This window comes from Triturus cristatus, chromosome 2_1, assembly GCF_964204655.1.
Source record: "Triturus cristatus chromosome 2_1, aTriCri1.1, whole genome shotgun sequence".
Lineage (NCBI taxonomy): Eukaryota > Metazoa > Chordata > Amphibia > Caudata > Salamandridae > Triturus > Triturus cristatus.
The window spans coordinates 1,006,157,235-1,006,180,668 of NC_140581.1; the positions used below are offsets into that span (position 1 = coordinate 1,006,157,235).

Consider the following 23,434-nt stretch of genomic DNA (forward strand, 5'->3'; position numbering starts at 1 on the left):
GCACCTACAGGGAAATGCTGGAGTATTGGCACAATGACCAGTTCAGCATTTCTTGGCCACTGTAAAGACTTTCACCAGCATATAAAATAAAATAAAACAGGGCTTGCATTCTGTCTTCAAATTAACATACATTTTTTGCAATGTCTACCTAAAGTATTTCCAAAAATATTGAAGCTACACAAGGAGCTCTTAGCTTCATCTCCACATACTATGTTTACATGCATTGAATGGTTGGAGAGGGACTGGCTCTTGAGAATGTATTGTGCTGGTTTGTATACTTGGGATAAAGTGCCCTATGCCGTGTATTATAAGGATATTGCAAGTGGCAAAGGCGTTCCTTAGAGATAATGGGCAATATCATTTTATTGCATAGCAAGGGAGTATTTTATTCCATATAGTGCATGGTCACCATTCCCACAAACCGCTTAAACCTCTCATGTCTTGCTCTTTCGTGTTCTGTGCAGATCAGAAGAATAAAAGCAAAATCAGTACTGCAATATTAAACACACCAAAAGCAGTTAGTATCATTTGCAAAAAGATATTAGAAACACTTTAATGTAAGTCAGGTAAAAAATGCTGTGACTCAGATTTTGCAGAGGCATACACCAATTCTATTGTGCTATAATGACCCATAGCATGGAAAAAATAAATATGTTGCCATAGATACCTCTTTTCCGGTGATCACCTTTTTTAGACGATCATAACGTAAGAGAGAAAAGCCAGTTTAAGTTTTCCTTGTTTAAACTGCAGCTGTAATTATGCTTCATGACTGGCTTTTCACCCTGTCTGCTGCGTTTGAAAGCAGGCACTGTGACCTCATAAGTCCACTGTAATAATTTATTACACTCGAGCAGTTACGTCAATTCTTTATTACAGCTGACTAGAGCCACCACAGCTAGACTGTAATAATGAAATTGGAGATGTCTTTTTAAACACGCACGGTAGGCTCCCCTTTACCATATAGCACATTGTGCGCCTCACAATATTTGAAAAGATGGAAGGAGTGGCCATGGCCATTGATCAGCTGTATTTTAAAAGGAGTTTTAATCGTCTTCCCTGCATTTCTCCTGGTCTTTGGATTATTTACCACAATAGCAGAGCCATCTCTCGCTTTCAGTTTCTGTGTCTCACACACACAGCAGTACCCGGACATTCACCAGCCTTCCCCTAGTGGAGGGGCCTAGTAAGGGCAGAGTAAGTGCCCATCTTTCCTGCCCAAGATTCCATGCACAAATCTGAGAGATGCTGTGAATGAGGGCTTTGAAATGTTGATGCTAGTAGTTGGAGCTTGGCAGCCTCCTAATAATTTGAGAAACACTCCCAAAAATAGAATTCCAAGCAGCTGAATTTTTTACAATTTTAAGGTATGATGATTATCTGGTACTAATCTGTCCCATTTACTAGGACTAACCAACTCTCGTTCAATTTTCCTTTTTTTATTGTTGACCAAAGAATTTGGATCAATATTGCTTTAGATTAAAACAGTGGTATCACATACGACTGATGTGGATGATTCACATAAACCAAAAAATTAACAGTGAGGATCGCTGGTGCTGTTATGTACAGGTGAAACTAGACAACAGACAGACAGTCAGCCCATTTTGGGATAACCTGTTGCCGAAATTTAAGGGGTGCAACCTAACCTAGTTCAGATAATTGCTGACAACCACAGGCGCCTGTGTGAGATGACCATGATCCGCCTCTAAGAATTGGCCCTGGTACCTCTTAATGTTAAACACACACGACTTGTACAAGTTAACTGCTTCTGCAGTGGTCTAGTCCAAGGGTCTCCTAGCCCATTGAGTCTTTTTCTCATCTCCTTGCACCAGTGCAGACTTGGTCTTCAGGCTTTTCACTATTTTTATGCTGTTAAATGTTTTTTTTTTACTTTGCATTGCTTCTCTTTGTGGTAGTGAACTAATTGTTTGCTAATATGTTTGCAATAAATTGATTATACTGCACAATACCTTGTCCTGGACAATGTCTTCGCTGCTAATTCTACTGTGCCCAACGCCTTTGTCTCCATCACGGTTGAGGGCGCTGAAAGCTCCTCCTGCTTCGCTGCTATCCATTGCAATTCAATATTCCCCAACCTGCAATCTGAACTGCTCCGAGGCACTGGCATAAAAGACAAATGTTTGATTCATTAATTTCTCCCAGATTTGAACGGCAAATGTTTGCCGTCTTTTTAATTTGAGAAGTGCAGAGAATCGCAGCGGCTTTTAATTATGCATTTTGTGTAATGCAGCCCTGAATAGAGCAGAATAAAATTAAAATTGTGGCCCAAATGCTAGCCCGCAGTGGACTGAAGTGAGCTGTAGTGTAATGCTAATGGTTGTGCGTCTTCCTGGCATTATGTCAATAATAGCTCTAATCACATTATGTAGAGAGGCCATTAGCTTATTCTCTTTAGCAGCCTGCACCATAGCAACACATTGTGTGCCCTGAAATAACTTTTTGTCATGAAATGTCTTCTAAATGCATTGCCATGTATGGCAAACGAACAAAAATGCCGTGTTTCACAGAAGTAAAGGGAAAAAAACCCTCAAAGACGCACTGACTCATTAGTTGAGCCTGACTTACCCTGTGTCCCTTTGAGAACTCGGCCTTTTTATATAATTGAGTGTACTTGGTAAATTGTAAGTGCTCATTAGTGAAAGGGCTAATAGCGTTGGATACAGCCGAGCATTGCCGGGGCAGGCTTCCGACAGGGCTCTGGTGATGCGCTTCACCTTCTGGGTCACCAATCCGCTCCTGCCCTCGCTGACCTGCTCTGGGTCACATACAGAAGACAGTGCCCCCTGTCCTTTCCATCTCCAAACTGCAGGTGCTGACTGTCCTGAAAGACCCTCCACTGTGCACACATATCTGTTGGCCAACTGCAGAACTAGCGTTCAAGCGTGCCTTCATCATCATACCCAGAAAGCTTTGATTTCCTCTTATGGACGAGGTCTGTGGCCTCCTCTCTGCTTCTAAGCTGTGTGCTATTTCTCTTCAGGCCTACTCATCACCCGCAATCTCATGTGCTTTACAGGTTTTGAAGAGGATGAGCCGCCATACTGTCTTCTCAGCATTGGCCTCTCAGTGAGACATGCTTTTCTCACACATGATCTGTGCATGTCATATCTTTGTAACCAGGGCAACAAATTAATTTACCATTATTAATATAAGAAAATCCACCCATTATCCACACATCTCTTTCTAAATATTAAATGTTTCTAAACTGCCTTTATACGGCAATCACATGACCTTGCCTCTAATCGCTTATGTTGTCTTACTCAGGAAAATTAGATGTAGAAAGTAATGGGCTCTTTGATTGACAGATTCTGCAAATTATATGTGCATTGTGCCTTTATTGCAAGGGATATGTATGTATTTGTAATATCAACAAGGTCTGCTGTACAACTCCAATACACTGTACAAAGGTACTACTGCCATTAATTTTTCATATGAGCCTTATGCCTGAGTAGGAATAAGTAGCAATGTCTAGGGTACAGTAAAATGCTTGGCACTGGTTGAGGTTCCCCAGCTAGCATCCTGAAAATGTACCCAATATAAATAGTAAGTCTTTCACCAAGATTCAGGATCTACCACCGATGGTCTGGCAGCTAGGTCTAACCAAACCACTATGCACCAATTGAGTTGGAAAGTTGTCTTTGGCATTAAGACAGTGATATTCCCTCAAAGGCTCTTCTGTCTCTTATGAGCTCCTCCTCACTTTCTTGCTGGTCTTCCCTGTTCTATTGTGTTGCCTGTATAAATTGTATAAGGATCTAAACCCATTTTCATTCTTGCCTTCTGTAGTAGAGAAGGATGCTTCTTCAGTACCAGGAAATAGCTGAAGCGAGAGCTGGATTTAGAAGATTAGAGAACCATTCTCCTATGGTGTTTGCTTTTAAAATTGCACGGCCTTAAGGCAATAGTACCTGGAAAGCTTCAGAAAGGGATCTTCTTTCCGAAGAGATGGTGAAGTACAGGCCTTGATGATATCAGTACCATTTAATTGATTTTCATAATGATAGAGTGATAAGAATTACCCATACGTTTTTCATTCTTCTTTCCAAGATTGCCACTAATTTAACAGTTTTCAAAGCAGTAAACTATTTAATTTGGTGTTGGGACACTGAATTGTACTCGGACAAATGTAATTGGGAGCGCATGGAGAGTAGCCTCTGAAGCTTGATTGCCACACCCTCTTTGATGAGGGCACACTCCAAGAATTCCACCACCGATGAGAAATTGTGAGGATGCCAGTTACTTAAGAACCTAACAGGCAGTGGGTTGAAAGTTGTGGCACTCATGTACTACCTTTCTTACTTCCCAAAGACTTCTGTTATTTCTTCTGGTCTATTGAAGTCCATTAAAAGTCTGTAGATAGGCTGTGGATTCTCCACAGCTAAGTAAGATTGAAACTAATAGTTTAGTTAGTACAGCAGAGAGGCAGAAAATGAACACGAAAGGAGTGCTGCACAACTGCATCCAAACCAGTGATGGATCTTGCAAACTTATAAATACTCTAGGTATAATCATCTTTGAGAATTTGCACCTAAAATTCAGTCAAGCTGTGACCTATTAATTGTGGAGAGTTGAATAAAAAAGGAGTACTGGTGCTTTTGTTACCAATGCTTCTCTCTAAGATATGGCCTATTATGGTTCTTCATACTTTGTGTTCATTTCCATGACTCTTTTAGGTTGGGCGTGGCAAACATATTGTATTATATACTCACTTTAAGGAGCTTTGGGCCAGTCTTCTTCAGCCACTGGCTTTTTTTGCTCTGCAACATTTAGCTATTGGCTTGGGGCATTGTCATTCACATGCTAAATCAGTCCACTGGAGTTTTTTTTAGTCTTGCTGTTTTGGTTTTGACTTGGTGTGTCCTTCCATCGCTGTTGGAATGCGTGAGAGACTATTTACATCTGAGACCAGTCAGCAAGGGGCTTGGTAGCTTTGTGGAGTTCATGCTGATCAAAACAATCAAAAAAGTGAATGCTGCAGAAAAGGAAGCAAGCCAGTTTTTCTGTGGCATCTATTAGTCTCATGTGTTACTCTTTGCTTGCTCCCCAGCACTACCAGGCAAACCAGCATTGGCAAAGCTAATAGATTTGACGTTTGTATGGAGTGTGCTCACTGATTCACGCCATATAAATGTCAAACCTATTTCCTTTCCAAATGCTTTCTTTTAAGTATGAATGTCTGAGCTAATAGGAATTGTGATTGTGATCGATTTAGAGCGGTACTCAGCCCTGATATGATGTACATTATAAAATTGAAAGTGGTGAATTGTGCATTTCGTTAACAAAAATGTAATTGCTTTCACAGTAAAGATATGCATCAATACTAAGATAAATTTGGGTAAATGGGCTCAAGATGACTGCGACCAACCACGTTTGGGAAAACCTTTTTTAAAGTCTCTCACTGATTTTAGCATTTCTGTAAAGTTTACACATAATTTTAGTGTAATTCAAATATCAATGTACTACAGATAAAAATAACATTGACTAATTGCATAACGAGTGAATTATTTCTAGCTGCTGAATTTATAGGTTTATTTACTGACAAACAAAATTGTATTCATTTTAAGTGCCTTGGAAGGATGAAAGGCCCAGTCTGTCTTGCTGGTGCATTAGTGTTACACAGAATTGAACTATCAATGGAGCTTTTTTAGTATATTAGTAATCCAAAAAAATAATCCTACGGGTTTTGCTAGGGAGGCCATCCAGAAAATTACTCACTCTGGTAGGTAGAGTTATTTAATAAGAGGAAATAGCAAAGCAGAGGAACATCATGATTATAGTGCCTGTGAGAGAATCATTTTGCTGAGTAAATGTAAATTCCAAAAATTATGGTGTTTAATGAACAGCATGATATCCAGTCCTTTTGAAGAATGAAATGTACCATTAGTCTGGCTTGAGAAAAGTAAATGCCCTTTATCAATAAGAATGAAAGAGTTTAAGAATTCTATATCAATCCAAATTTGGAAAATTGATTATCGGGAAGAGGTGACTAAGGATATATGCTTTACAATTTATAAATTAAAAATAATCACAGATTACATCTGCACTGGCGATATGATTATAAATAAATACATTTGGATCCCTAACTTTTACATCCAGATGCGAGGTACTTGGACCCTTGCTTGACTTGATTAAAATGTTTAAGCCTCATATGTATGAATATTGATATAAATCTGTGTACATAAAATATATTCAATGAATTGTATTCAGTTCACATTCATTACATTTCTTTTATTTCCTCTGTTTCACCAGTTCATATTTTTACAAGTAGCCATTAAAGAGTAGTTGGCATATTTTAGGTCTTGCTTGACAGTGGAGCTGTCACCCTACCTTATGTGATCAAAAAAAGAGAGGGACTGTAGCCCGTCTAGATCTTGGGTAACCTGCGTACAGCTTTTGATTTGCCAAAAGCTGTGTGCTTCCACAGAAAGAGTGCTTCCCGTCCAACCAGTTGTGATCATTTATTTATCCAGCTGCTTGAGCCAGACTCATTATCAAGCAAAGCTATTGTATTTGACCTTTCAATCACACACATGCCACTGTGATGGATGGAGCTTGAAGCTTACGGTCAGGCAAATGCCATCTTATGAAACAAATTTTCCTAGATAATTAGATTATTATGGTGTTTATTCTTCTTCCGTTGCCATGTGTGAAAGCTTATGCTCAATATAGCAGGTTTTATTGGTTATGGTGGCATGCCAGTGACTAAGGGCCACATGTTTAAAAGGAGTTAGCAGTCATAGAAGGAGACTCATGCCCTTACAGCTAATTAGCCTTTTGACATGTGTTAACCCTATTTTACTAGTCGGTAACCTATTACCGAATCGCAAAATCGGGTTTGCGAGTCAGCATTAGGAAGGGGCATGTTGAGGGCGTCCCTTCCTAATAGCAAGTCGCAGGGGGATGTATGAATGTTTTCCGACGTGAATGCAATTACAAAACATATGCAGTTCAACACCAGCTTCAAGCTGATGGTGAGCAGGCAGTGGTCCCACGGACCACTGCCTGCTCTTAAAAAATGAAAAGAAAACTTTTCATTTTTGTTTTTGAAATGCATCCGGTTTTCCTTTAAGTAAAACAGGCTGCATTTTACCACCAAAAAGTGCTTTATCGAAAAAGCAGTCACAGACATGGTGGGCTGCTGATCCCAGCAGGCCACCATCCCTCTGATCTGGAGCATTCCCAATGCGTCGCAAATAGAGTGACCTGACTAACTAATATTGATGAGGCAGGTCTATTTGTGACCGACTGGGAATCACAAACAGTGTCAAACACACTGTTCTACATTGCATTTTGCGACTTCCTGATTGTGAGTGACGAAAAGTCGCAACTCGGAACACGCAAAATGTATCGCTCGTACATGTGGCTCCAAGACTATAATCTAGGCATGACTTTTACGAAAAGGTGATGAAATCAGTGGGCCTGACATTTATTGTGAAAATGATATGTTAAAGGCAATATGAATTTAAGGGTGGATTATTTTACCCTAATAAAATATGGAGAGAGTAATTTTTATTTACATGGAGTCTCACAGTTGAGGTAGGCAAGGTTTGTTATGTTGGTTACGCCCATCTGACAAAACGTGGGGATAGGAGATCTGCACTGTGATAATCCTTGTTAAGACCTCTTGGGATACCTAGTTTTTTGTTTTGTTAACTGTAATGTTGTTTACATTTCTAATTTTGGGACTGAATGCTCGGTGGGTGCCTTATTGGAAAGCTTCTATCAAATACTTTCGATATGATATGAGTTGGTTGCAAAGTTAAGATAAGATAATGATAAAGGGTACAGGCCTGAGTGGTTCACTTGTAAAAGTAATGTTCAAAGCCATAGGTCTACTATTATTACTATGAAATGTTATGACAAAGGCAGAAGGCTTGGCTTATTTATAGTGAAAAGCCTTTCTTAAAGACAAAATGTCCTTAAAAGTGGATTGCTATCACTCTGTGTTACAGTCTGCAGATAAGTATTTTGTTACATGAAAGCTCACAGATTACCAGAGTAGGCAAGTGCTTTAATGTTCACCATCCCCTGTGACAAATGCAGGGTGTAGAAGTTTTTCATTGTTATAACCCTTGTCAGGTCCCTATGAGAGGGCTTGTGTATTGTTTTGTCTATTGTAATCTTGTACATATTTGTAATTGTATAACTGAATGCATAATGGCCAATTACACTAGGTCTGAGTTAGTTACGATGACAAGCCAATGATAAAGCCTATAGTCCTAATAGTTCCATTGGGAGAAGTTATGCCAGATCCCACATTTCTGATGTGTTTTTATGTAAAAGTTACAACAAAGGCAGTAGGCCTCATGTATTTATTATGAAACACATGATAAAGCCAATGAGCCTTTACGGGTGGATTGTTATTGTGCTGTGTTAAAACAGCAGATATGCATTCTTTTACAATAAAACTCATAGAATACCTTTGTAGGTTAGGATTTTGATATTGATTATTCACTCCTACAAAACATAGGTGGTAAAAAATGTGCACTGTAAACACTCTTGCAAAAATTTCTTTGGAATCTTTGGAAAGTCTGACAGTCTTTCTTGTTTCCTAGGATCTTATAATAAAAACACAATAAATACACATAGTATCGGGGCTATTTATAAAGGTAACTTAAACTTGTGAGCAATTTACATATGTAATTTACTCTTACACTTCTGAGCAACTTTACTTCTTTCTTCTGTTCACAATCTCTGAGTGTAAAGTTATTCAAAAGCGTAGAGTTGCACATCTCGCCCCCTGAAAAAGGGATGTTGAGCCAAATTTACAAGTATCAGTTACTACTGACAAAAAGAAACGGTAAGAAGTCCAGCACCACACATGACCAACCACTGATACTGCAATACCCTGCCATAGGAAGTAATGGAGACACAGACTTAAAATAAAACTTCTTAAGAAATTTTAAATTAAATTATTAAAAATTGTTTAAAGTATAGCTAAATCTAAATTAATATTATATATACATATAACTCCTTAACTCCTTTGTCATGGGAAGAGACAGCTACATATAGATTTGACTATACAATAGTCTAACTTTTTTAATTTATAAATTAATGCAACATAAATGTTTTTATATATATGTGTATTTGAATATACAATATTTTTACTTTTTTAATTTATAAATCAATGTAACATAAATGTTTATTAAAATATAATTTATAACCTTTTAGTTCTATGAGTAACCTATAATAATTATTAATGCATAATAAAAATGCCATTTTTACTTTATGTGGGAATTAACTTTTTAATTTATACTTCAGGAACATAGTTTGGATTAAATATATTTAAATCTATTGTTTAGTTTGAAATTAAGTTAATAGTGCTATAACATTTCTTCTTCTATTCTACATCTAAAATATATTCAGTTATTTGAAATAATATTTAACATAAACAAAATCGTACTGCTATATTATAAAGTGTAATAACCTTTTTAAATGTTTCCTTAACTTTACCAAAGGGAGATCTCCACCCCAACTGTGGAATCTCCCTATGGAGCACTATAGGTAAAAGTAAAAAAAAAAAATATTTAACACGAAACAATTTGTACAAATATTTTATATATAGTATATATTTATGTTAAATTTAGAACAAAATCATACAAACCCCAAACGTTAGCATTCACCTTCTTATATAAAGTATTGGGTGTTAAATCTGTTCTAAAACTCCCTTTTTTCTTTTAGAAAACATATCTTGAGATTGCAGCCACCCAAAATTAATATTGGAAGTGCTTCTAAATCCTTATTGTTTATATGGACCATTTTTAAACACCTATGTGTATACCGCAAATCAGTATCTCATTCAGGGCCCATCTGTGTTCCTGCACGGTTCTCTTTCTACACATGAAACAGTAATTTAAGATCCTTTCAGTATGTTTTGGACTATATCCTGCATGCTTGCATGGTCGACAGAGTATTTTCCTATTTGAGCCAAAGCAGTGGAACACACTTGGTCTGTATGCACCATCAGGCCTGGCTTTAGCGTTGGTGGCGCCTGGTAGGACAATAATTTTTGGCGCCCCCTATTCCCCATGACTGCCTCCTCGGATTCTCTCACTGCCACCGGAAAAAGTGCCCCTCATCTCTCCAATCGTAAGTTGTTACTAAACACACTGCACTTGAACCCCAAGGTCACACCCTCCCCCCCCCCCCCCCGGTCAGCGCCCCCCTTCACAGGTCTGCGCCCGCACCACCCTAAAGCCGACTCTGCGCACCTTGGTTTCTATAAAGCTTTAGAAACCTGGCACTTCTCGACCTCTGTGCACTAATCTGCTTTTCTGGTCCCATGACCTGTGTTAATCATTTGAATGCAGGGATACCTTCCTACGATTTCAGGGGTTCATTCATCTTTCATGTTTGTGCTACTCCTACAAGTCTTGGGATGATGAATTGACCAATTGCCTAGTCAATCAGCTGACCGAAAGCTGAAATATGAAGCCGGATAGTCTGAGCAATCCTGCTCACACTTGCCATGAATGGGTTGAATTAAAGGTCCACAAGTGCAGGAGTGCTCTGACGCAGGGCTCAAAGATGATGCCCAACAGTGGAACCCCAATTGGCATTGAAAACAGATAGTCTGCCCAACCTTTTCACAACTCTTTTTGTAGCGAAATTTGCAGTGTCAAAACTGTCCACATCAGTGCTTCCAATTCAGTAGGAAAAAAAAGGATTCAATGGCAAGTTTGTTGGGTTTTCAGGTAAGTAAGCACGACAAGAAGAGACGACAAGAAGAGACTCAAGCGAGGTTGTATCCCTGTCCCCCGCGCGGCAGTGTCGGCGCCTGACGGGCAGGCCTGCGTGTCCGGCAGGTAGGAGACAGAATACGCTTCCAGCTGGAGCGGTCCCTGGAGATCCCAAAAGCACTGACCTGCTAGCTATGTAAAACATTGTAACTGACATCAAGGCTTGCTGCGCTTTTGCAGCCTCATTGAGCCAGCGGAGTGCGCAGTCCCAGGTGAGCCAAGTGTCACCTGCCTCCGCTTGGCTACTGGGGTGTCGGAGACGAGATGCTGCAGACACTTTCCTTCATTGTCACTTTGCACTACTCCAGGGACCCCTTGGAGGCGAATTTCAAAACATAAATTTAGGTTAAAAATGCATGTTGGCGTCTAAGCAGTGTAATTAAAATGCAGAACAAAAAACTGACAGATGTTCTTCAGATTACATCAGATCTCGCTGGGCTACAGCATGTAGATGACTAACTCGAAAAGGCACCCGGAAGCATGCATGAGCCAGAACTGATAAGTTAGCAAAATAACCCGAGCAGATAAAAGCCTTGAATTCTAATGTGACGGTGGAGACCCGGTGATGAAAAACGTTTGCATTTAAAGGAGCAACCGAGAAGGTCGGTCTGTAAAGGGTTTGCAATGGATGCTTCGGCCTGGCACAGTCCGTTCAGAACTAAGAGGGTCATTAGGATGGCGGGCGGAATTTGTCCGCCCCCCCATCCTGTCGGAGAATGGGACCGCCCGCCATCGGTGCGGGGGTCCCGTTGCAGACATTAGGATGCGCCGTGCATTCCTGACATTGCGGAGGGCGGTGCTCTCAGCACAGCCTGCCGCAATGCCAGGAAGGCATGTCGTGCACCGCCACCATGTTAGCTGCTTTTCCGCCCGGTCGACTCTGCGACCGGGTGGAAAACCAGCAGACGGTCTTTCCATCCGCCGGAGTCCCCCCCCCGCCATGGTAATGTGGCGGGGGGAATTTGGAAGCGGGCGGTGGTTTTTAGCAGGCGGATCACCACCGCCATACGGGCGGTGGCGATCCAAATGAGCCCCATAATGTTCATGGGCGCGAGGTGAGAGCTGATAGCTGGGTTTGGTCTGACCAAACCCCTCTTCAGAGCCCACATTTCTGTTGGATATGAATCTACTGCTGATGGTTCACAGGCGGTTACCAAAATGGTGATGGGTTTCAACCACGAGTCACACACAGGACTTCTAAATAAGTGTGCACTGAGGTAAGTAGTGGTGTTGGGATTTGATGGACAGTCGAATTCTCTAGGGGCACAAACGATGGTAGGTGAAGTTTATTCCGAGAGCTGGAGCCATGAAACTGGGACCGCTGATTCTGCAGTAGCACATGCAATGTCTCTTCTTGTAAGGGTCCTGAGCAGCATTTCTTTCCCTGCAGCCACTGTGTAAAGGGTAAGGTCATAACTGAAAGGCAGGGGTCCCACCAGCATAGAGTTAAAAGTCGAGACCAGGTATGTCTGCTGACTGGATGGCAGAGGAAACATTACCTGACTTTATATTGTAAGTTTCTTGCTGCAGTGCCCTAATTTTCCTTGCTTTTTGATTGTAATATGCCAACAGATAAGCATTTCCCTTTTTCCAGATATTCCCTGTTCTGCCACTCCAGACCTCCTTTCTGTTGGGTTTTTACCCTTTGAGGTCTATCACCCCAACCTTTCTTTCACGACTCTCTGCCCTGCCAAGCTCACCTCTTTGGGAAACCAGCCTTGCACTCTATGGTCTGCCATGAATGGCCTCTGTGTTCTGCCAGACTCAGAGTCCCTCTACTGAGCTCACCCACCCCTTACCTGAAGGCTCACCCCTCCCAGATGTTGGCTTTTCTGCTGCATAGCTCAACCTCTTCATTCTGCAATGCTTTCTTTCTTCATTCTGCTTGAATCTTCTCTGTTTTTGCCAGGCTTACCCTGACCGTGCTGCCAGTAAAGCATTTCTTGCCTCCAAGACTCACCCTCTGAGTTTCTGCATTCATTCACCCTCACATTTTGCCAGAATCACCCTGCCATCCACTGAGACTCCACCTTTCACCATTCACACACATCTTTCACTTTGACCCGTGGCCCTCTCTCCCTGATGCCTGCCCGGTGCCCTTTCCTAGATTACTTTTTTGTATTTCAGCCACTGACTTTTGTTGTCTGGTCAAAGCCTGTCTTGGCCATTAGTCGAGGCCAAATGTAATCGAAACCTGATAAACAGATGAAATGTGCATGATTTTGCGATCTACCTAATAAGACGTCCCCTTGCTTTTAGGCCTGTTGGGAAGAGTGTCGTGCAAGTGTGTCCTAGATGTGGGCTCTGGTGCTGTCCTGCAGAGCCTGTTCTCTGTGTTCTCTTCTTTTGCAGTGTGTGCATTTCTCTGCTCACAGAGGATGCTGCAGGCACATCATTTGTGTAGGTTGTTGATGTCCTGCTGCCTCGGCGGACTGGCAAGGTGCGTGATCAGCCGAGCTAGGACCGAGGTAGTGCTTACTCGGGGATCGATCAGGCTCCCCAGCCCCAGGGACATTGACGTCTTTTTTTTCTGTTTCACTTGACTTTAGCGTATTCTGTCAAACTGTCCTGTCCAAGCACAATACTTTTAATGCCTACGCACAGTGCCACACGGCAGCATGTCGTTCACAAGGCTGGTCTCGCCCTGTGGTTTTGCAGCTATCCATTATGTCAGCAGCCTCTGACGGGATCTATTTGTGTCCCTTTCTGAGGGCTTTCAATAGATTATGTGGTCTCAATGAATTCAGCTGCTTTTTACCAGCAGTTTAATGACATTACCCCCAACTTTATATTCAGACAAACCCACGAGAAGAGCAGGGGTGACATATACACAGAGGCCAATATGTATACATTGAGGTATATTTGCTTGATCATTTACAACGTGCTGAGACCAAACTTCCCAACATTGCCTTTGTTTTGCAGCATAATATTGTACTATTTTTAGCATTTGTGTAGTACTCCCTACCCCTGTGTAGGCCGCTAAGAGATGAGGATATATGCTACCTGCTACCCCTTGTGTTTATCACAGTAATTATTCAAGGTAATATCTTGGACATACACTTGTGTACAATCTACAGGTTTACATAGTCAACTGCCAAGTAAAGCACTTGTCTAAAAATGGCATGGATGGAACTTCTGGCTTTTGGTCTAAACTACCCTATGTTTACCAGTATGCACAGCATGTTGGTATGAATCAGACACAGAACATAGGTTGCTTTAGACATCATCTCCAAGGTAAGCAGCATGTAAAGTTGGGACAAGTGCAAAAAAAAAGAAAAAAATCCATTGCTCACATTTTTTCCTACTTTTCTAACAAGAACTGGAGAATGGTTCTGTTTCAAAAATGTAGTGTGAGATATATTATGGAATGGTATGCACTGGGCAAAAAAGGAAAAATGTGGGACATTTTGCAGCTAATGCAAACATAGTGAAATATTTATTCAGCTCAGCATTTAAAGAAACAATAAATGTGCGGGCAAAACGGTCTGCTCAATTTTTTCCCATTGTTTAAACCTCATTTATGTTACATTATGCAGATTTAGAGAGCGCCTGATCACCTCAGAGAGCGCCTGATCACCTCGGAGGGGATACTGATGCTAAGCAGGTGTGAGTCTAGCCAAATCTAGGGCCTAGTGGGATTACTCAAAAAGAAGCCAGATCTTAAGCTTCTTATACAATTCAAGACGTGAGGAGGATATGTAGTGGCAGGTCGGTCCACTCTTTAGGAGTGATCTAGGAGAAGGTTCAACAGCCAGATCTGGTGTTCCAAATGTGTGGGATGTGTGAAAGTAGGAATTCAAATGAGTGGAGGTGTCTCGAGGGTTTCTGGACACAGATGTGATTGTTGATGTATGCTGGCCCCGTGCTATGTAGTGCCTTGAAAGTGTGGGTGAGGAGTCTGAATTGAGCTAGTTTGTGTATGGGGAGATAGCGGACCTCCTTTAGGTTTAGTGTGATGTGAGTGCAGCATTGGAGGTTGAGAGTAATTCTCTCTGCCCAGTTCCGAATGGTCTGCAGCCTTCTGATGAGTTTTTACTTGATCCCGGTAAAGAGGGTGTTCCCGTAGTCCAGCTTGCTTGTGATGAGGGCGTGTGTGATGGTTTTCCGGGTGCTGGTTGGGAGCCATTTGAAAATATTCCTCAGCATCTTTAGGATATGGAATCATGAGGCAGTGAGGGCATTGACTTGGGCAGTCATGTTGAGTTTGCTGTTGATGATGCTCCAAAGGGTCGTGGCATGGGTGGTGGGAGCGGGTGTCAAGCCTAGATTTGTTGGCCACCAGGTGGAGTGCCAAAGGGAAGTGCCTTTCCAGAAGATCTTGATTTCAGTGTTGTCGGTGTTCAGCTTGAGACTGTTGGACTTAACCCAGTGGACAATTTCAGTCTTGCAGGCACTGAACTTGATCCAGGTACAGGGTGTGTTGTCTGTGAGGGAAAGGATGAGTTGCATGTGGTCAGCGTAGGAGAGTACGTTGATGTAAGAGCGGATGATGCTGGCTAAAGGAATAGTGTATTCATTGAAGAGAGTCGGACTCAGGGAGGATCCTTGCGGACTCTGCAGCTGAGGTCATGGGTGTCCAAGCTGTATGGTGCACAGCTGACTTACTGGGTCCTTCCAGTCAGAATGTAGCAGATCCATCACAGTGCGTGCCCTTGGATTCTGATGTTGTTTATGCAATGGATGAGGTGGGAGACCGTGTCAAATGCTGTGGAGAGGTCCAGGAGGATGAGGGCCGCCTTCTCTACTTGTCCATAAATATGCGGCTGTTATCCATGGTGAGGATGTGGGCTGTTTCCTTGAGGTGCCTGGGTCTGAAACCAGATTGAGGGGTGTCAAGTTGTTGGTGGTCAAACGGTGGATGACATTCTACAAGACCTTGGCTGGGAATGACAGTAGGGGGTCGGTCTGTAGTTGTCGAGCGATAAACGATCCAAGGAGGGATTTTTCAGCAGTGGGAGGACAGGTGCATTTTTCCAATAATCTGAGAATGTCGTGGAAAAGGTGGAGGTTTTCAGATTGGGTGTGAGCATGGGGATGATCGGTTGCAGTTCTCTGGAGTAGGTATCGTGGGACAAACGTCCAATGGGGCCCTGAGTGGATGGACTTCAGGAGGTAGCAGTTTCTTCTGGGGTGATGATTGGCCATGTGGTCAGCAATGATTCTTTGGGTAAGATCGGGAGGCATTTGACGAGGTCTGTTGGGTCCGGTTGTGGGTTGAAGTTGCTGTAATGGCAGTGATTTTGTTGCAGAAGAATTGAGAGGGGAGAGATTGGTGAAGAGGTCCTGTGAGGGGGTGATCGAGTAGTAAATGGCCTCTACTGAGGTGAAATCCTTCACGATGCCAAAGATGTATTTGCTTCTGTTGGTGCTGGCATTGATGCGATCTGCCAGAGTGACCCGTTCGATGTCTCTTGATCATTGGATGGTAGCATTTAAGGGCAGATTTGAATCTGCTCCTGTCTGCATTGTCCTGGCTTATTCTCTGTTTGGGCTCCAGTTGTAATATGGTTCTGTTTTCCCTTATTACAAAGGTAGTGAACATGGTGCAGAATGGGAGTGTATAATAATAATGCTCAGTAGTTGTAAAGGAAGCGGTGTATGGTTGATACAATATGGTCTTATATTTCCTATGGAGATGGGCACACTAGTAGCCCATGGACTTGTGCCACCCATCACTTGGAGCTGGATTTTTGGTTTTTTGGGGGGGTGATATTTTTTAAGACCAGAATGGAGTGCTATCTACTTGGTTCTGGATTGGGCTACCATGTGGGAAATAACTGAGTGGTACTGAAATCTGAGCTTGTTTAGTTATACAGGACTACACAATGGTATTTTGAGTTTACGCTTTGGGAAGAATGTTGCGAAGAACCATTGCACGGGATAGTCAACCAAAAGCATACCATCGTGTAAAGTCACTGATCATACATGCTTTCCCAAATAAGAAAAGGCCCAATTTTCAAAGCATTGTAAGGTCTAATGCAAGAGGGCCTAGTGTACATCTTAAAAGTACAGTGAATCATCACACATTTAATTCTTTCTCATGTAGCTACATTGTATATTTCTCCAGTGCTGGTTTCAATAAGTGAACATGTTTTACTCATAGAAATTCAAGAGTATAGTTAAGTCGGGATATAGATATTCTCACAGAAAGACTGTGCTTAATTTGAACAGGTGGTTGCATGTGTCTGTCCCCAACCAGCACTCATTTTTGGGGACTGGGTCTTATTTTTTATCAGTAACATTTGATCCACAGCAAATGAGAGGAAAATAAAAAGGGGGTAAGGGAGGAGGAAGAGAAAGTTGGGGGAAACAGGACAAAGGGAGAAAGAAGGGATGGAAAATAGATTTCAAGAGTTATAGAAAGAGGCAGGGGTGCCTTGGTGGTGATAGGTTAAAGAGGCATGGGGTGGAATCAAGACCAGGCAAGAAAAGGGAGTTGTAGAATGGATCCACAGAGTGCAATGAAACTGACGCACGTTGATGATGCATCAATGCGTGTTTGCATCACCACTGTCGCTCATTTCTTGCCCTTTTTTCCGGTCCAGTCAACACACGCTGACCCACAGGCCGCCTCTGTTAATAGAAAGAAAATTCGGAAGTGTGTTGTTTTTTTAGTTCCAACTTCACATTCAGGATCTGACTGGAAGGCTGGCCCTGTTTTATCATAAACTGTGTGCGCGCGATGACAAGCTGCAATTTGTTCCTTCTCCCGTTGTAATTCACAAGGTGGCGGCGGCGGCCGATGAATAAACCCGTCCAAGATTCATTTCCAGTGTCACCGTGGCAGATACACAGAGCAGAGCCCTGCCTGCGAGATAAAGTGGACGGAGTGACTTATGCAGTAATTAAGGGATAATTGTCATTAACCTCGCAAACAGTAGTTTACCCGTATTGTTTAAAAGGCTCCGGGATGCATAATGACAAGGTAATCTGTCAAAGCGCTTGGGGGAAATATTAATGAGATTTGTGCGGGCCCGGATAGAAAATATGCAGAAAGCGGCCACATTAAGCTAATTGGTGGATGAATCCGCACTTGTAAAAGTGCTTCTAATGGCGGGCTCGCTGCTCTCCAAATGACTCCGGTTAATGCGGAGAAGTGGGCTGCTCGGAAAGGCAGGACTGCTGGGACAAGTGGGGATAAGGCCTGCAGGCACAGTTATTAGTACCTTGCTCACCGCAACACATTTCTTTCTGTCATTAGTATTAGCAGTACTGGAACCGTTTGCTTGGGGTGTGTTTTTTGTCAGCCATGTCTCTGTATTGTAAGGCACAACACCGCCACTGTTTCTCTACAGCCATTTCGAAGGTCCCTCGACCCTGCTTCAATTTTGTGGATTCATTTTCCTGGAAGAGTGAGATTGGCAGTGTTGTGACATTTCCCTACTTCGCTTACCTTCTGCAGAGGAGGTTTGTAGGGGGCGGGCCTGCGGACTCCAGCCTGGGGTACTTACTTTGGCTGTCCCAGTGAGGGGATTCCTGGAAGAGTGAAGTCAGTCCCTGATGCTTGCAGATCCTGCCACCCTTGTAAATGGGGAATTATATAATGAGGATAAATGTCCATCCTTCATGGTCACACGGCTCAGCAGTGTTTGCAAACATTTTGTAAAGGGTAGCTGGGAAAAAAGTACATGATGCGCCTCACCTATAGCAACCACACATTATGGCTAAAAAAGCATCAGATGAAGTGTTAGAGCAGAAAGAGTCGGCGGTATGCAGATCACAGTTGCCCTGTAAATCCTCTTCCTTTCCTTCGGAGACTGGGAATTTGTGGCATAGTTGTAGATCTTTGGGATGCTCCAGCTTCTCATGACTGTTCTTTTCAATTGGAGTTTTTGACTCTTTTCAGGTTGTTCCTACACTCAAAGTTTGGTAACTGTAAATGAATGCAACTCGCCTCAGGCTTCATGAAGTCTGCTGCATTTCAGAGGTTCACCCACTGTCACTTTGAAATATGTTGTTGGCATTATTGATGGTGTCTTCCTTTGGCTCTTGTGGATTCTGGCTTAACATATCCAAGTGAAAAAAACACCAGAATTGCTTGTAAAACTATTCGCGTTAGTGTCAGTGAGATGGCGCCCAGCATCAATCTTTTCTCAATTGATGCTTGATTAATTTTTTGTTCTTGTTGCAGTGTACTTTTTAACTTTGTACTTGTCCAATATCTTTTTGTGGACATTGCTTTGACTACTGTTTAAGGCATGGTTTACATTCCACGAACACTAAAGACTGAATAATACAGTTTCTGAAGCACATATTGTTAGATAATATTATTCAGTTAGCATACCGCTTGGATGATATCACTGATGTTTCTTCTTCTCGGATCTCTAGGTCATGATTTGCAAAAGTTGAGAAAGAAAGGATTTTCAACTCTGCTACTTTGTCTAAAGCAATGCCAGTGATTTGAACTAAAGTTAGGGAACACTAGGGGGATACTATTGCGGTGCACACTTACCACTGGGCAGTGCTTTACACGAGAGGAAAGTAATGTAGCATTTGGATTTGGTAGCATTCGGTTTACCTGATTTCTCAATTACTCCTAATGAGTGATTAAGAAATCAGGTAAACCGGAGGAAGAACAGGGATAGGGGCAGAGGTGACACAGATAGAAATGGTACAGTTGTTGATTAACTGTACAGAAGGCAGCCAGGTGTGGTAAAATTGATTTAAAATAGCATAAGAAGACAACAAAGGATATTGTGATCGGGAAAAGTAACACAGATAGGCAGTTCTCTGTTTTTTTCATACAGAAGGCAGCCAGGTGGGCTGTGAATCTGCCCTTGGTTATAGGAAGGAACATGTAACCTGGCGACTTTCTGCAGCCTACAGAGGTAGACATTCACAGAAAAAAACACAGTGGTTCATAGTGGGCTCATTTAACGACAAATAAAACATTGGAATGTTGTGCGCTCCATGGAAGACAATGAAATGGCTCGGGTTATAATGGCTGACATAGGCCTTCAGCGACAACATTCCTATGTTTTCTTTCTGTTGCTCCCTGTTTCATTTAGATCATTCAACCCTCAGTGAGTGGAACGTTTTAATAGCCTTATAACCCTTCTGCCTTGGGCTGTATCAGTTGTTAAATGCCTTCTCTCTCGTGATAGGTGAAGGTTCAGGGCCTTTAAAAATCAGTATGGCCCTTGGCAGTGGTCTGTAAGGCTATACACTAAATGCTGATAGCACGGAAACACTTTACACATATATACATACAAATGCAGAAAAGAAATGTAAGTTATATCCTCTGAAGTAACTCATGGTGTGCAAGTGACAAAGTAAAGAATGTGTATATACAAGTTACAAACAGCCAGCTCTGGGCCCAGAGTTGACTTGCTCTCCATCCAGATTTCATATACTGTTAAGACGCCCGGGAATTGGGCTGTATGGAAGTCTACAGCATGAATTCTATTAGAAACAAGTAATTGTCACAAACTTGTACACCCCATCAATACTACTAATTTCATTGTTTGTTAATTCACAGCGCTCTTATGCTCCCATCTAATATTTAACATGGCTTATACCAAAGCACTGTGCCATATGCTGTGCGTTTGTTGATCGAAGCCTCACAGAAACGTATGAGATGCCGGTAGAGGTCTCTTCCAGTGATGATCAGATGGTGGGGGCATCCCATGCTGTCTTCTCTTAACCTACATAATGACATTAAATCAATGACCAACAGTAGGCAGTAGAATTTCTATGAAGAGGCATACCTTGTTTAAAAAGCACTTCAGCTGCGGTGTGTAATTTTAATTGTAGTGCCAACTTTTATACTATTGGAGAAAGATTGTACTGTTAAGTGTAAAATATGGTGTGTGTGCGTGTATATATATAATTCCGCTTCATAATTGTTCAGAGCAATCCACAGCTTAATGTATACATGTGGAAGTCACCCAGACACATTCATCATGCTTTCTGCTGTAGTGCAGTATTCTAGTGTAAAAGTTGCAAAAAGGTCTGACTCCTTTGGACTGATACACAAACTGTTTTTGTGCCCAAAGGTTTCACATACTGATTTAACCCCTTCGCTGCGGCGGAAATTCCGCCGCAGCGCTGAGGGGTGCGGGGGGGCAGCGCGGTGGCGCGGTGCTCATGACGGAGCCACTCCGTCATGAGCCACGGTTGGGCTGTGCTCATGACGGACTGGTTCCGTCATGACTCCGCCCACGGCGCTAATCGCCCGCACAGGCGGGGAATTAGCGCCGCGCGGGCGGCGCGGCCGCCAACGGCCGCAGCATGACGGAACCACTCCGTCATGAGCACACGGCAACCGTGGCTCATGACGGCGTGGTTCCGTCATGAGCACGGAACGAGTTAAAAGAGTTTATCACAGCCGCTTCAGCTGGACTCTTTGTTAACAGAATCAGGATTTGTGTGGGACATGCACTTAAGATTACAAGCATTTATATTTGAATAGGTGCAAGAGTGGTAAAAGAAAAGATTGGTCAAACTCTTGGGAATTCTGACAAAGTTGGAACTTTTTGTCAGTCAGAAAGTTTTTGGTGATATTCTCCCACCCTCCAAACATTTGTAAATACAAAATAACAAGAGTTAGCATAAGTGTGTTTGTAAGACGGGAAAGAGGCCGCCACCAAACTTCATGTGCATCTCAGGTTAAAGTTTTATTGTTGCAGTGAATATAATTTACCCTCGGAAAGAAACTAACCAAAAAAGATATATGCAAATGCATTCTTCTGTGTAAGCCCACAGAAAGGCTTTTTCCATGGTGGAAATGCAGATTAACATAGGGCTCCAGTTTTACCAATGCAGTCAGCACCTGGTATAGATTTACAGGAACTACATCTGAAAAACTATTTTTTCAGTCGGAAGAAAATTGAAAATCTAAGCCAACAGTTTACAAATTCCTTAATTTATATAAAAAATGCTGTAATTTTTCTAAGAGGTTCACCTCTTTTGCTGCTCATTGGAGGGGTTGGCGAATACCAAGCATGCTTAGGGCCTTATTTAGATCTTGGTGGACGGGTTGCTCGATATCCCATCCGCTGAAATATAAATCCCATTATGTCCTATCGGGTTTATATTTCGGCGGACGGGATATCCGTCACCATTGTGACAGAGTGACCCGTTCGCCACTATCTAAATCAGGCCCTTAGTCTTTAATTCTCCTTGTGCCACCCTACTCATAACATCTCTTGACCTGGCTCTTATAGGTTCTAATGCATTCCTGCTTTCTCACTTTGGCATAGTTTACAATTTTTTTTCTCTTTCCTTCTCCATTTTTTCCTTTCGTCTATCATGTTCTCAGTAACAGTCTGATGGTGTAAATGAGCATTCGTTCACGAAATTGAGTGACAGTGCCTTTCTTGCCACTTAGAATTAAGAATTTTTTTTACGTGCATCGTCTTAAAGCACTAAATGTATGATTGACCAGAGATATTCAGCCCACACATGAAGCTTCTCATTTGTGATTCCACTTTGCTTATGCTCCTACCACACTTCTAGCAGCTCAGGCCCTCCTTTCCCGCCCAGCCAGCCTTCACTTATGCTGCATGCTGTTTTAAATAGCGCTGTGAGTCTGCACGAGCTCTGTAATAAATAATTACAGAACACATTGCCCTTGTTTATTTTATATAGCCTGTGCTTGTTTTTTTCACATTTTTGCTCCAAAGTTTAGGCATTTAAAGTGCTGCAATCTCTTTTACATACACGCATTAACGTTGCACAGAAAATGCAAACACAAATGTCTAATGATTTCTGTGCTAGGATGGTTTGTAATGACATTCCTAAGGACGTATCATAACAACTGGTCACTGTTGGAAAAAAAACAGTGCACTGTTTTGATACTTGTTAAATGTTTAAGAGGGCGTAGACATTTTACCCCAAACCATATTACAGACAGGATTTTGTTGTAGAACAAAAACTGAAAAAATATTCAAAAATATTGTGAGAACATTACTTAGTTTGTAAAAAAAAATGTTTTTGCTTATAAATTATTGTATGTGTTTAGTCGATAATTTAACAGAAATTCTAGCCCATGTATGCCTCTGTTTATAGCAGAAATTAAGCAAACTTATTTGTGCTATTTTGAATACTCAAGTGAGATAAATTGACCTCATTGATTTTGGTTCCGTTCAGTTCGCTTGTTTTCGTTTGATTAGTGGAGAAAGCATACTTTCTCAATATTTCAAAAAATATATAAACAAAGCAAAAATAGCACACCATCTGTTTGGCCCATTTATGCCCTGTACAAGCACAATTTTATTAATATGGCAACTGGAGAGCAGCCACACTGCCTCCAAATTCTTCCTCTATAATTTAGTAAAAGACGAGATCACATAAGACACCCAGCTCCATTCTGTAGAGCAACATGCAGCCTACTTCTTTTAAAAATGTGGTCAGTTTACCAACCATACCTCCTCCCCTTTGAATGCACCCCCGCACTATCACAACACACGCCAGGATCTGCCAGACTGCCGCCATGATCAGCTTCATAGTTGCCAAGTTGCAATTTAAAAAAAATATATTTTTATTGGTTTCAATTGTTTAAGAAACATTTATACCGTACAACAATAACAACTAATGGCACTCTGCTCAGTCATATGCTAAGTCGCCATTTTTGCAACTCTACTGCTCGGGTTCACAACAGAAGAGAGTCCCGTCACTGAGAGACTGGTGGAGTCGCAGATCTAATCCAAAGATTTCTTTTTTGTTGAAGAATCAAT

The 23,434-nt window shown here is 41.9% G+C and overlaps 1 protein-coding gene across 5 annotated transcripts in view; it reads left to right on the top strand.

Annotated features, from left to right (window-relative positions):
- Positions 1-23,434, top strand: part of BNC2 (basonuclin zinc finger protein 2) — a 1,107,147-nt gene that overhangs the window by 1,013,286 nt on the left and 70,427 nt on the right. The gene's annotated exons all lie outside the window — the stretch shown is intronic.